The sequence below is a fragment of the Sylvia atricapilla genome, chromosome 2, assembly GCF_009819655.1.
Source record: "Sylvia atricapilla isolate bSylAtr1 chromosome 2, bSylAtr1.pri, whole genome shotgun sequence".
NCBI lineage: Eukaryota > Metazoa > Chordata > Aves > Passeriformes > Sylviidae > Sylvia > Sylvia atricapilla.
Window position 1 is genome coordinate 6,622,761 of NC_089141.1, and position 12,511 is coordinate 6,635,271.

The 12,511-nt window shown below is 37.2% G+C and overlaps 2 long non-coding RNA genes across 2 annotated transcripts in view; one reads left to right on the plus strand and one right to left on the minus strand.

The window, feature by feature from the left end:
* The window catches only part of LOC136373693 (uncharacterized), a 498,676-nt gene that overhangs the window by 14,354 nt on the left and 471,811 nt on the right, over window positions 1–12,511 (plus strand). The gene's annotated exons all lie outside the window — the stretch shown is intronic.
* On the minus strand, window positions 4,362–4,890 carry LOC136373690 (uncharacterized). Its single transcript, XR_010745706.1, has 2 exons — window positions 4,542–4,890; window positions 4,362–4,471 (listed from the first exon to the last, which is right to left on the minus strand). It is a non-coding gene; the product is annotated as an uncharacterized lncRNA (long non-coding RNA).

A 12,511-nucleotide genomic window follows, 5' to 3' on the forward strand; every position in this document is an offset into this window, starting at 1 on the left:
CCTGGAGGAAGAATGTAAGTGCTTGTTTTGCACTGGTCCTTGGCCTGGGCAGAATGTTTCCACTGATACCAAAATGGAAACTAAGTTAACATTGGAAATAATATGGTGCTGCTGCATCAAATTCATAATATTTTGAATTAAAAAAAACTAATTTTGAGTTAATTACGCTGGTATAGCCCTGGTTCATGCCTGAGATGTTTTGGTTTTCTGAAATTATTTTCCCAGGGAATTTTCTGTAAACAAGAGACAAATTTTTTGTAAGTATATCTATGTTTACATTCTTTCCCTAGGAGAGACTTCTTCTTGATGTCCCTCTGGTCTGACCAGTGTGATTGAAGAGGTTTGTCCTTCTTCCACCAATCAAACTGGTCTGTGTAGAATAATACAGTATAGTATAGTATAGTATAGTATAGTATAGTATAGTATAGTATAGTATAGTATAGTATAGTATAAAGGGGAGACACATCCCAAAAATAAAGGAGTCATTTTCAGCCTTCTGTAGTTGGAGTCTTGTGTTGTTGTGGTGCACAACAGCGTCATGCTGGGTTCAGCTGGGATGAAGTTAATTTTCCTCATAGGAACCCAGATGTTTTGACTATTTATGGGCAGGGCTTGAAGTGTCGAGACTTTCTCATTCCCCACTCTGCTTCCCAAAGCAAATCAACAAAGCGTGGGCAAGAAATTGTGAGGGCACACGACTGGGACAGCTGACCCCAGCTGAACAAGCAGATAATCCCTAAGTTATGTCCTCTCAGCAGAAAAGGTCTAGGGAAAAGATGTTTGAGCTTATGGCATTTGTCTTGCCCAACAGACACTAATGTTAATGGAGTCCTGTTTTCCAGGAAGCTGCTGAAGACCTCCTACCAATGGCATGTAGTGAATAAAGTCCTCTTTTTGCTTTGCTTACACACTGCTTTGCCTGTCAAACTGTCTTTATCTCAAACAAAAGGAGTTTTCTCCTTTTGCTTTTCTGCTTTTCTCCTTCATCTCACTGAGAGGGCAATTAGCAAATGACAGTGTTGGTGTTTGCCTGCTAACTCGGGTCAACACATAGTTACCATTTTTGTGTCCTAAGAAAATAATTAATTGTAGTAATTATATGTATCTAGAGGAGCAGACTGTGCCCTGTTTCATAAACGTGTTTAAATAAGAGGACTTCAAGCAGTTTTGTAATATTTTAAAGAGCTTTTCAAGTGTGAAGTTAAGCAGGAGTCAGGAGATGCAGTTTTCTTCAGAGACCATGAAGAAGTTTTTCTGGAGATCATAAAATCATGGAATGGTTTGGGCTGGAAGGGACCTTAATGATCATCTAGCTCCAGTCTCCTGCTGTGGACAGCAGGGACACCACGGTGTTCTGAAAGAAAAGATGGAGTGTAAGAGACTCTCTTTCACCATAGCCCTACAAACAGGAGACATGTGACTTGGTGTTAATTACTTGTGATGAGATAACTGCTGTCAGTGTCAACCAGGACAATTTTTCTTATACGAACCAGAGAAGATGCTACAGTGTAGTTAAATCTGCTCAGGGCAGTCCAGATCAGTCTGAAAAGAATTAGGTGTGAGTCACTGTGTGAACTTTTCATACCTGCAAGGTACTGTAAAGGCAGGGGTTTTTTGAGACCTTCTCTCTGTCCTCTAACCTGGTGGCCTGGTGTGTCTGTGGGGACAAATAAAAGAGGTTTCTGTGGTTTTTTTTCTCAACATATTTATCTGTGAAGCCTTCTTTATTTCATTAGTCTGAAATGCTTTTAGGGAAGGCTTTTGAGTTATTTGGAGCAATTTGTTAGCCTAGAAGTGTTATTTAATCACAGGCAAACTGGATGTTAAAAGCCTGACTAGTAATTTGAAGTTTTCCATCCTGATTGTCACGTCCAATACAAAGCACTATTAGCAGTTTCAACAGTTCTAAGTTATCATTAAAGATTTGAGTGGCTGTTACAATGTTTTTTAGGGTTTTTTATTGTAGAAAACCATATGAATACCAGTGATAGGACTTCAGCATCACACAGTGACAATCTAAATGTGGCATTCTTATAGGAGAGCAGAAATTATGCTGTCCTGGTACATAAATACAAGTGTCCACAACATAAATTTGTAAATAATCAAAGGAAAAAATCAAATAAAGATTAACCATTAGGAGTTGCTAAACTAAAAAATGCTATTAAATTAGGTTTTCTAATTAATCAAACAATTAAAACAAACTCAATAAAAATTCTGTGAAAATCCTGATGACACTACCTACATTTTTCCTGAGTTTTCTCAGTCATAAATGATGTTGATTGGTTCCACAGTCAATGTAACATGACTGGAATAACATTCTTTATTACAAATAAATATCTGAATTAGTTGTGGGGTTTTATTTTTGTTTTTGTTTCTTTTTTGGAGGGTGTTGGCTTGGGTTTTTTTGAGGGATTGTTTCGGTTTGGTTTGGTTTTGGTTTTGGTTTTTTGTTTGTTTGGGGTTTTATTTTAGGTATAGGAAAGAAAGGAGATGTTTTGTCTTGTTTTCCCTGAAAAAAATGTTCCTCACAAGTAGGGAAAAAAAATCATAATTGTATTTTCTCTTATACATTGGTTGTAGGGGGAAAAAAAAAAGTTGCTAAAGCTTCTGAGTAATTTTTTCCTCAACCTTTTGACAAATAAGGAAAAGAATACAAGAGTCTGTATATGCCTTTGGATTTGAATACTTCAGTAAGAGTTTATCATTAAAGATAGGACAAAAAATTTTGGAGCTGCTTATGAGCTCTATTGAATTCATTAGCTATGGAGGATGATCAAGCATCATAAGTTATTTCTTCTCATTAAACTGGGAAAAGGATTCTAGATGGTGTCATGCTCATCCAACCCAGACCACTCTATGATTTTATGCAACAGCAAACAGTTGAAAAGAAGCTGATTCTTAGCTCTCAGGACAAAACATTTTCCCCTTCTTCTCTGTGTGTGCTTAACTGAATAGCTGAGTTGAAACATGTGAAGTTTAGGGCTCTTGGCATCATATTGAACATTGCAGAGCACAGCTGGCAGTGAAATTAGAATTCACTTAGATGCCCTTTTTATTCTAGTCCAACCAACTGTCTCCATTTTATGGTTTATGTTTGGGTTTGGTGCTCACGGAAAGAAAGTCTCCTTTCCTACACTATTTTTATAAATATATATATCAGCCAAGCTGGTACTTCTCTGATTGACCAGAACAAAGCTGAATAGTTTGTATGTTCTCCTCCCATTGTCTCTACAACAAGATGTTTTCATACTTTACTACCAACTTTGGCATCACAAAGCACTTATCTCAGAAGCTCTGCAAAAGGATCCCAGGATTCAATTATTTTCATAAGCTACTAGTTATATGCTCAACAAATGATTCTTCAGTTTATTAACAGTATTAACAAATGATTCAGTATTAACAAATTATTCTTCTGTTTATTCAATTAAATAGTTTTAGACTGAATACCAGTTTTGCCTAGTTAAAAGAAAACTTTGGACAAAGACACTTCATTATGAGTTCACCATCAAACCAGATACCTGAACAAATATACATTTTTTATTATGATCCTAGATGATCTATGAACTTTACGCTATGTGTATATGCATTTTCAAAATACATATTTCAGGTTCCCCCTCCCAAGAAAAAATATCTAAAAAAGCCCGAGTAAGATTTCCTTGGTCTTCAGTGCTTAAAACTTTAGTCTCTTATGTAATGTCCTAAATACGCTCTGGGCAATGTAATTTCAGTTCTGGTTTAAAAGAGCAATACTATATTTTATACCATATTTTCACAATTAATTTTACAGTTGGAAATTAATTTCTGATCCAGCTTTTCATATTTTGTTTCATTTTTGTTTCATTTACTCTGGGGAGGCAGCTGGGCAATGGAACAGGGAGTGCTGTGGAGATGATGGATGCTCCAGATATCCTGGCTCTTGTGAGGCAAAAACCATGGGAAGTTCAAACAGTGAAGAAGTGATGAAGTTCAAATAAGTGAGGAAGTGGAAAGAAATCTAGTACTTTGTTTAAAGGAAATCATGTATGACTACACCTGCAAGCCTATGGTTAAGCAATTTTGCTAAGAAACATCAATGATGTGATTATTGCCTGGCAATGGAAAATTTTGTTCCAAGTTACAAAAGTATATAAACCCAGCTTTATAGTTACTAGTCAGCTTCAAACCTTCACAATAAACAACTACTTGCATACAACCTCAGTCTCTTCACTCGCTGACAATTTACATGTTTGAACATCCCAATATGATTTAATATAACTTTCATTTGAAACTGGAATATTTGAAAATCTAGTTTATGATTACATGCCTTCATTTGTCACCTTTGGTGAATTTTCCACATTCATGTAAGTAAAAAGGCATTGATATTTTTGTTCATAATAAAGCTGAGTGATTTTGGTTGGGATTTTTTTGGTAGGTCGGTTGGTTTTTTTGGCAATGAGTTTTTCTCCTTTTTTTTTTTTTTTTTTTCCCTTTTCTTTTCTTTTCTTTTCTTTTCTTTTCTTTTCTTTTCTTTTCTTTTCTTTTCTTTTCCTTTTTTCTTTTACCCATTTTGGTCCCCTATTCAATATTCCTCAAGGGATTTGTAGTAATAGCAAGTGTTTTTAAGGTCCATGAATTGTCATCACTTTAACTTTTTCTCTTTCCTTTCATCTTAAAATAAAGTTTTCCTTTCAGTCCACTCTACACCTCCTTAAAACTGTAATACACAACTTATTGTGAGCAATCTTGTATCACATTCAGCTTTTGTCAGGGTCATTCACACAGCTGACCAAATGTCTCAAAGGCAAAAATGCTTCAGAGATCACATATGTGTATTCCAATTCTGGGTTTATTGCATGTTAGGTAATGTGTAAGTGTTTAAAATTCACAGAACTATTATAAATCATCCCTCTCTATCCCTACAGAAAGAAAGAGAAGATTGAAGGGAAAAAAAATTGAAATATTTTTAGTACTCTGAGAGAAGGAAATTGCTTGCAGTTTCCCTTGAATGTGGAAAAATTGCTCACCGTCTGCATCTGTTCATAAATAATGAAGTAACAGCTAATTTAAGAAGAATTTTTTACAACTTGCCTTCAAGGAACTGAAGATAAGAACTTTTGTAGACTCTCACCATTACAGCATTTCACTTTCACAAATGCATATGATTTTAAACATCCAGCTTTTAAAAGCTGGTGAGAATTTATGACCTATCTGCTGAGCTGCCATGAATAACTAAATAGTTGCTGTTAGGCTTGTTCAGCTCTTAGGTAGAACTCATTAAAATACTTTTATGGCTATTTAAATTGAATGTTTTGCCTCAGTTGGGATAAGCTAACTGTACATACATATCTTTGGTAGCTCTGTCACCAGGAAATAGCTTTGGGCTGCTGCATCTTGATTGTTTTACATTATGTTCCCATATTCTTATATTACTGCTACTCTAATTTTTTTTTCCTGTGCTTTTTTTCATATCCAATAAAAGTATTGCTTTCAAATTATTTCTAGTACTAAGACATAGTATTTCACCAAAACAATAAGACATGTATATTGATGTTTTTTACCTGTGTCATAAATTTTTGTAATTGCTAAGAGTCACATTAAGCAACAGCAGTATAAGTCATGGTCAAATCCATGTGATAAATAAAGTAGTTTCACTTCTAACTGCTGTAATACTAAATTGACTGGTTGAAACAGACATTCTAAAAAACCCCCGTATAATCAGTGCATTAAAATTGCGTTCTCGAGAAGCTGAAATAGACATTTCACCCCACTTCTGTGCAGCACTATAATTTTCCATCACCCTTAGATTAAAACCAAAGTTGTGATTCTGGCCTTTCCTTGTAAGTTTCTGCTCTCCATCTGTAGGAGCTGTGTGAGCTTTCTAGGCATGGTTTGATGGGGTTTTCTGTTCTTATTTTGTTTTGGTTGGTTGGTTTTTGTTGCTTTGCTCCTTTTTCAGGTGGATTAGGAAATTCATCCAGCTAAAAATTACCCAACTCCCCAAGTGGCACCAATTAGCACTAGTGCTGGCACAAAGAAGGAAAGTAAAGCAATAGAGATACAGACATAATGTGTGGGGTACAGAAATATTCCCCTTGGTGACATTCCATATTTAGGCTTGCTGAAAGTGACTGTGAAATCACAGTCTTTCAATTCTCCTCCAATTGCTGTAGACACAACCCCTTAAATTTTATGTACATTCTTTTCAGCAACAGGAATAACGTGTTATTCCATGGTTTGTCTTGGGATGAACACCAGAGTTTCCTACAATGGTACTCTATCAGTCCTAATCTTTTCATAATCAGCAGTTATTTAGGAAAAGCATTTTCTTGAGCCCATCAATCCACTGCTGTGAAACCCAAAACCTGATGGGGCCTCCTAATTTCAGAGCCTGTTAGCTTCGCTTCAGTAAAGGGGTGCAAAAGTGGAATAGATAACAAATTCTCCTTTCCAATTTTTTACATGGAACTGGCAACAGTTAACGGGATGTAAAGTGTTTTACCTCCCTCACTGCGGTGAGCAATTGCCTCAAATAAAAACCAAGTTGTCACTGTGTTCAAATAAGTGTTATTTCTGTTTTTCAGCAAGTGAAGAACATAAGGCTGGCAGCATGAGCAAATGAAAGAGTCAGTTTTCCCTGGGACTTGCCTCCCTTCAGCTCCTGTCAGCCAAACCCAGTTATTTGCAGAGGAAGGAAAAGAGCACGAGTATAAACAAGCCCTGAGGTAAACAGGGCTTTGGCAGAAATAAGAAGAACTTTCCAAAGCCATTCAGGAAGCCTTAAGGAAGTGTGTTCATGCTGAATTAATTATGTTTTTATTGCTTATGAAAAGATTGTGGAAAGACACATTGTCCTCGCTGTAAGAAAGGAGTTGTTAATTTACATTCATCTTGCTGAATAACACAGCTGAAAGGAGGCAATGCAGGAATCTGTCACTGTCATCCTTGTACAACATTCTAAGACGGGAGAGCAGGCAGAGAAAGCAAACCACCCCCTGGGCTGCATCCAGAGCCCTGTAGGCAACAGGGCAGGGAGGGGATTCTGCCCCTCTGCCCCCTCTGCTGAGACCCCACCTGCAGGGCTGCACCCAGCTCTGGGCTCCCAGCACAGCAAGGACAGGGACCTGCTGGAGCCAGGCCACAGCAGGCACCAAGGGGATCAGAGGGATGGAGCAGCTCTGCTCTGAGGAAAGGCTGAGAGAACTGGGATGGTTCAGCCTGGAACGGAGAAGTTGAAGCTTTTTGTTAGAAACGACCAGGGCAGGAGATAATATTAACTCCTTAAATGCCTTTATTTAAGAAGGAGAAGCTTGAGGGATGGCCTATGCCACTGCTGCTCCACCGAGGAGGAGGTCTGGGTCTGTCCTGCCACTGCCCTCGTTGCTGCAGAGCTGGTAGTTCACCCTCATGGGTTTTCTCAGGAACTCAATTTGGCTTGTTTGGTCTCTCTTTTCCCAAGTACTCTCAAGTTATGGCAGAATGCAGGAAACTGTCTGTATACATCCCAGGGTGCTGCCAATCCAATGCTGTCTCCTGTGGGTCTGAACTCCATGTTGGCTTGTCCTGGCCAAGGACTTCCAGTGTCCATTTGGCTCTAGGTCGCAACGAGGCTTCATGGGAGTCCTTGGATTTTCCATGAGGGTGGCAACAGCAGTTTGACGGGCAGACCAGGCACTGGCAGGAAGCTGGAAGTGGAGGAGGCAGAGGGCAAGTGGGAGGAGCAGCAGAGACTCAATCCATGGCAAGGGGCGTACAACACAAGGAGCAAGAAACTGGGGTCTGGGGTACAAACATTCGAGGGAAGGTAAGGGGCATGCAAGTTACTATGGATACCGGTGCACTTTCATATAATATATATATATATTTCATATATTACTTTTTAAGTATATATAAATATATATTTATATAAATATACTTTATAATTCATATATATATATGAAAGGCATAAATAAATACAGTAACAAGTAACAGTAACCAAGCTTCTAACACTGAACAACTAGGAGTCCCTTAATTTTATTCACTTTACTTTCTTCTCCCTTTGCAAGACATTGTACTTGAATACAAGTCTAACTCAGTCATTCCTAGAGGGTGCAGATATATCATCTTCCCTATTGTGAAAATAAGATCAGAAATATTTTACAGATGAAAGAAGGCCCCCGAAATTATATCAGGTCATATAGTGGTTATCTTTTAGAGAAACCAAATCTAACACAGAGTCAAACAGAGATTTGAACTGGTGTTTTTTTGACAATATATGAAAAATAGCTTAGAAATTTAATAAAATCACATAAAAGAATGAAGCCTCACTCATCTCACAAGTATTTAAAAGATGATAGAGTATATGATTTCCAGAAGAGGATGCACAAAAATGTCACTAAATTATTTGTACTTGAACATTTTTTTTTTTTTAAATCCCTTCAACTTCTTATGTGCTTTTCAACACTCCTTCAAACACCTTAGTATTGCTATCTTGTAGTGCTCCGGTGTCTGGGACCTTATTTATTATCCCATTTGTGTTTGTACTAAGGACAAAGAGAAATAGACTATTAGTTTGTTTTTTTGGATTTTTGGGGTTTTTTTCTGTGTGGTATGATCTGCACAGGCCATAGTTGTTCTGGGGTTTAATAAGTTATACCACATTGTAAAAAGATCCAATTTGTGGCCTGATATCTTCCTCCAAACTGATTTAACTGTGTTTCTTTTAGTATTTTATGCTTTTCTGTGTTTTCTGTCTCTATTCCCAGATTGGTTTTATGCACTTTTTTACACTGCTTGTAGATTACTCAACACAGAGTCCAACAATTTTAGAGTTGTTTGAAAGCATTACTAACACTAACATTATTTTCACCGCCAGATTACTGAAACAAATAAACAAAAAAGGCAAAAGAAAACACGATTTCTTCCATACTTCCCTGGTTCTTTTCTTCATTTCAGCATGGTATCATTTACTATCATCTATTTTTTGGCAGAATGGCACTTTCCCTCTATGCAGTCAAGGATTAGTATATATTTGCTCCATTCTACAGTGCCTCCCATCTCTCCTTAGTGCTTAACAGCTATTCATTTGCCCAAGGACTTTTCTCACATATTAAGGCCCTTTTTGCCACGAGTCTCCTGTATGTGTGATATGTGCTTTCTGCCTAAAAGGGTCCTGAATCCTTAGGAATCTGCATAATTGTTTGGAAAGGGATTGCTGGCTGGCATCCTTGCCAGGCTAGTTCATTGCCTAAATACATCAAGATAAACTTCCTGCATCTGCCTGTTAGTGGCATGTCTCTTATTTAGAGTCACAAAAAAGCTGCGTGCGCTATCGCAACTTGCAGGAGCAGAATTAACATTCTGCCCAAAAGGGGATGAAATGATCTCCTGGGAGGAAGAGAAAAGTAGAGCATAAACAGGCAGATAAGTCTCAGGAGCTTTGGGGAGAGGAGGACTCTAAAAAGCAGTATTGCAGCCAGAGTCAGAGGGTAAATTGATGTCATAAACGTGCTGAGGGGGAGCTGATAGTGTCAGGGGCATCAACTATCACCCATCTGGGGCAACAGAGGGCAACATCCTAAGGAGAAATCTGACATCAGCGCTGGAGAATTCCTTCATGGCTGCTGCTGAAAGTCTTCAGTCTATGAAATCCTCTGAGAGGGGTTTTAGCTCACACTTTACAAAGCAGTGATGAACATATCCGAGAGGCAATTGCTGTGCTATGGTCTAATAAAGCCAGAGTCTCTGCTTCTTGTGTTTCTTTCTGCTCAGCAGCACCAACAAAAGTTGTCTAATTAAAGGGTTTATTAAAAATTAATATAAAAATCTCTTCCTACTACCATAAACTGTTACTTGATAAAGAAATGGATACAAGGAGCTACAAACTCTAATGTCTTTTCTGACAGAAAGGAACAAAAAAAGGGAACAAATACAATGTTATGTTTCTTTATGAGTTTGCTAAAACAAGTACATGGTCCATCACCTACCTATCTTAAATTTTTCAAGTTTTCTCAATGTAATTCTTCAAAGACAAACCCTTTAAAAATCCCTGTTTTCAGTATATTGGGAAATTAGCATGGTGTTTCTATATGGTAAGTTCTATATTATGTATAGACCACATTCATATTTCCTAATTATTACAATTTAGACTTTGTTACTGTAATTTTCTTTAAATACAATATTCTCTATAAATATGTATCCCCTCCTACTGTAAGACAATCTTTTCATAATTCTTGCTGTATTTAATCCTCTGTTTTTTCTTGGCCACTTAAAGAATATAAGATAGTGTAAAGTGCAGTATAAAACCATTTCAGAGGAAAGAAAACCCAAAAAAACCAATAACAAAATAGCTATATTCTCAGCACTTTTATTCATATATAGTAATGTTGTAGTCTTTTTATGTGATGTGACTTGCAAAAGGCTCCACAAAATCATCCTAGCCATGGCAAACAGATTTAAACTGAGAACTGAAATCTGCAAATGTCAACTTACTTCTGAATAAAATAACCTGGTTTAAAAAATATAATCAAATTTCAAGCTACATAGCTAATACCACCATATCTGAAAGTCTTATACTAAGTGGCTCAAGACCAGAAAAAAATATCATCCCATAAAATCTAATCTAGTTTATTGTTTTAATTAACAAGAGCTCCACATCTCTTTAAACATATTTAAAAGACAATATGAGAGAATGAGAATTAAACTATTAATTGAATTGAAGCAGATAGAAAAACCTTCTGTTTTTCTCATGAGCTGATATAGGGTGAGGAATGAAAGAATGTCCTGCCAAGGAATATATTTTTAACTTTATTACCCATCTTCCAGAACTCAAGGTTTAAAACTGTGCAGAATGATTAGCATACAGGCAGGTTTCTACCTTAGAATAACACAGACAATTCTACATCTGAAGAAATTAACAGAGTCCCTTCTTTCCTCTTCCCAGTTTTACTGCTAGTGTGTGAAGAATTGAGACCATTTCAAATGCTTTTCACAATGATGTTTTTTTTAAGCAAAAATGGCACACTTTTCATAAGAAAGGCCAGCCTAAGCTGGCCTGTGAAATATCATGGAAGCTACTCCCACCCAGCCCTGACTTTGTGGGCTTTGATGGATTGAGAGGGAAGAATGAGGATAAACTAAAGGATTGTGCAAGGCTGAAGGAGACTTCTCTCTTCAGAAGGAGAGTGCCAAGGTGAGGGCACAGCATGTGTTCTGTATCCCTACCTGAACCCAGAGGCATGAGATTAAAAGACTAAATCAGACTAAACTGCCTGATTTGGTCTCAGGTGAACCTGAACTGCAATCTGGACTCTCTGGGTGAACCAGAGTGCACCTTTGGAGTGAGGTTCTCAACCTTCAATGGCTACAGAACATCAGCTCACACTGTAGAGCAGCCTCCTAAGTGTGTCAACAGGATCTTTTTTGGGATGAAAACCTGAGGAGAGATGAACTTCAGGAGTTTGCTAAGTGCATTCATGCCACAGAGGTCTGCTGAAGTCAAAACTGCAAAACTCAGCACCTAGAGAAAACTGTTCCTAGAGGCTTGAGTACTAGCAAATATATACATATTGTTTTGCCCAAAGCTTGATATTTACTGTTACAAATGGGAAAGTTCATAAAAAACAGTGTTTACAAGAGACTGGGCTCTTGTTTTCTGGAACATGAAAATTCTTTAGTATCACAGAAATATATGACCTTTTATCTCTATAATTAAAAAAAAAAAGAGAGAAACAGTTATTTCTCTACATATTTTTCCTCTTCTACAGGCAGAAACAATAAAATGTAATAAAACAGTATTATTGGTCTGTTGGTTCTAATCATAGAAAACCCAGTTATCTGAAAAATATATAACACTCTTAACATATGTTGATAGGTATAATTGAGAATGAAATGTAAAGCCTAGAGTTCATGTTTTACAGCTACTGTTTTAAACTGCTTCATTTACCCCCAAATCCATCACAACACAAGGCACAGAATTGACCCGTTATAAACTTTGCCTATTGCTGTCCCTATGCTCTGGGGAAAGAAAGATGTTTTGTTTAAGTCAACTGTAGAACTTCAGTGAAGAGTAAATTATTTTAACTATGTTAGTGTTTGGGAAAAGACACAAATTTCACATAATTGTCTCCTTTTATTTCCACATAAAACATAATTTAGAAGTGAAGATTAAAGGAATTACATTTATTTAGCTTAAAGAGGTGACACCTAGAGAGAAACATAACTGCATAAATAGCTAAAGGGCAATAACAGCTGAGAAACAAAGAGCAAGTCACTGAACATTAGTCATAAAACAAAGAGTAATGGGCTGAGTTAGAAGGATAAATTTACCTTGGTTATTACAAGAACTCTCTGAGAGAAAGGATGATAAGAGCAAGACTTCTCTTGTGAAATAGTTATTGCACAATCTTTGGAGGCATTAGAGGTAGATTAAAAAGCTATCTGTTAAAACATTTTGAGTTTTCAGAGACTGAATTGGATGAGCAAGAACATCCTTTTGTGGATTGACCTTGTCTCGATGCCAGATGCCAACCAACCCAGTCTGTTACTCCCCCTGTTC